Source organism: Phyllopteryx taeniolatus, chromosome 10, assembly GCF_024500385.1.
Source record: "Phyllopteryx taeniolatus isolate TA_2022b chromosome 10, UOR_Ptae_1.2, whole genome shotgun sequence".
In the NCBI taxonomy this organism is placed as follows: Eukaryota; Metazoa; Chordata; class Actinopteri; order Syngnathiformes; family Syngnathidae; genus Phyllopteryx; species Phyllopteryx taeniolatus.
In genome coordinates this window covers 28,694,373-28,696,810 of record NC_084511.1, presented here as the reverse complement: position 1 = coordinate 28,696,810, position 2,438 = coordinate 28,694,373, and positions in this window count along the sequence as shown.

The window sequence follows — 2,438 nt, the reverse complement described above, 5'->3', positions numbered from 1 at the left end:
AGTAGTTGACATTTGACCTCCAGCGTATGTACAGTATGCTCAACCTTTGTGTGCCCGCACAAGAACGAGAGGGCACAACAAAAGGGCGGCCTCGCTCTCCTCTTCTGCATGTCAGTCTGTCAGTAGGTCTTGTGCAGACTTGCCCTCCTTTTTCAGCCAATCACGCGGCCGCCGGCTCGCAGCGGGCCACCAATGAGCAGGCAGGCCCGGCGGGGGCTCGGTGAGGAGGCGCGGGCCTCGTATGATGTAATCGGGCCTTACTTTGCAGGACGGGCGAGTCCAAATCGCGCCGAGACGCTTGAAGTTTAAAGAAAGAAGATTCTCTGCTGCAAATACAAGCACAAGTTTGCACCGTTGGGATCTTTTCAACCAAACAAACAAAAAAAAAAAGATCATAAGTGTACACAGATTTTTTTGGGGTGAAGTAAAAATCTTAGCAGCATTTTATCGATGCTGGCAGATAAGGACGTGTCTGAACTCTGGTAACCTTTTGGGTGAGGGGAGGAAGTGCATGTGTTTACGGTGTGCTGAGAAGCATCTGTGCATAGGGGGGCCCCGGTGAGGGGATGTCACAGCTGTGTCATACCCGGAAATATCGAAGCATCCCACTTTTGACACTGAGGTGCTAAACAGTGTTGCCAAGAAATCTGTTGCGAGACCTTGAGTTTCCTTTCACAAGCAACATTTTGGATTTGATTTTTGTGTCATACCATTCTCCACGCTGCTGTGCGAGGCGCTGAAGCACCCCTAAAATTTGAGACTGAAAAAAAAAAAACCCGGTTGTTTCGAAACAACCTAGAAAAGTGTCAAACCACACTACTTGGTTGCGACGTCATATTTTTACAACCAAAATACAGCAAAGCCCCCTTGGCCTCAAAAATGGTTTGCTCCACCCGGTCGACTCTGCTCTCGCTGTCGTGGGCGTGTGGATCTACCCGGCCGGCTTAACCCAGGTCATGTGGCGCGTTTCCTAACTTCAACCATGCGACAGCAGCACGATTGTCAATACCGGTCCTCGTTTGCGTATGTCACAGTTTGTCCGTCAGGTAGGAGTTAGCTGACATTTTGTTTTTCTAACGACTCAGGTAGTAGACAGTACCACTGCCCTCACTTTCAATTGGGATAAGAGAAGTAGTTGTGTCACACACATGTTAGGATATTAAAGCCCATTTTTGGGCCCCTAAAATGAATCCCCCCCCCCCGCCCCCCCCCCCAAAAAAAATGTCAGATCCTAGAATTGCCCCTGGTTTCACTTATATTCAAGAATATTGAAATGTCCTTCCAATGTCATCTTTTTTTGTTTCTAAGAAGTTCATGGGTCCTCGACAAGTATGTAAAATATCTCAGCATCACATGTTCACACCAGGACGTTAAACTGTTATTCATATATTTGGAAGGGGCCCTTAATATGTCTATTTTTTTTTTTTTTTTTAACATGAGAGAAGGTTAATGTGGCCTCCACGGGGGTATTTCACACCCGTGTAGTACATGAAAATATCTCAGCATCACACTTTCACACCACGGCATCCAACTGCTGCCAAATTAATTTATCCATTAAAGGCCCTCCATACTGTTTGTCATATTTTAACAATTAAAGTTTCATGCGACCCCGGCGAGTAGGCCACACCTGTTTTGTACATAGAAAATACCTCAGCATGTCAAACTACTCTGCCAAACTAATCAATAAGTCTTAAAATGTCTTCCCAGTCATTTGTTTTTGAACATTTAGAGATGCCTAGATTCTCAACAGGTCTTTATATTGCATAAAAACATTGACAGGCGTGTCCAACCTGGTTAGTGCACGGAAATAACCTCCGTGTGTCGCCAAACGGATCAATATTGCTTTCACTTTTTTTTTTTTTTTTAAACATTAAAAAAAGTAGACAGGGCAATCCATGTGATGGATTTCATCAGCGTGGCTCAACCTCTTGTGGGTCAGCTGCTGTTCAGGCAACCCAAAGTGAATTTGCAACATCTCACATGATGCAACCTCCGGCCCGGATGCAACCATCCCCTTTTTTTTTTTTTTTTTTTTTGTGCTGCTTTGCATAACAAGAATGTACATTTTCCTTCGTGCCACTTCCGGATCGCGTACGTGCGTCCATGTAATTATGAAGTGGTAATAGTAACCGCCGTGAATGATTTAGAATCATTTCTAGAAAAGGATTTCAACCACGTGAAGGGAGAAAGGGGAATTGGTGGGGGGGGGGGGGGGGGAAGCTTTGCCATTGGCCCTCTCTAGTGGACAAATGAAGCAAACCAGAATTTGCTGCAATTTTACAGTTCCTCATTTTGATACGACCTCGGATTTAATTCCGTGCCAGATGTGCTTACCACTACGCTGCCGTTCTAGTTACTTTTATTTTATTGTTTTGCAGTTTTAAAGTTTAGTGAGCCAACCTGGTACACACAACAGATGATAAAAAAAAAAAAAAAAG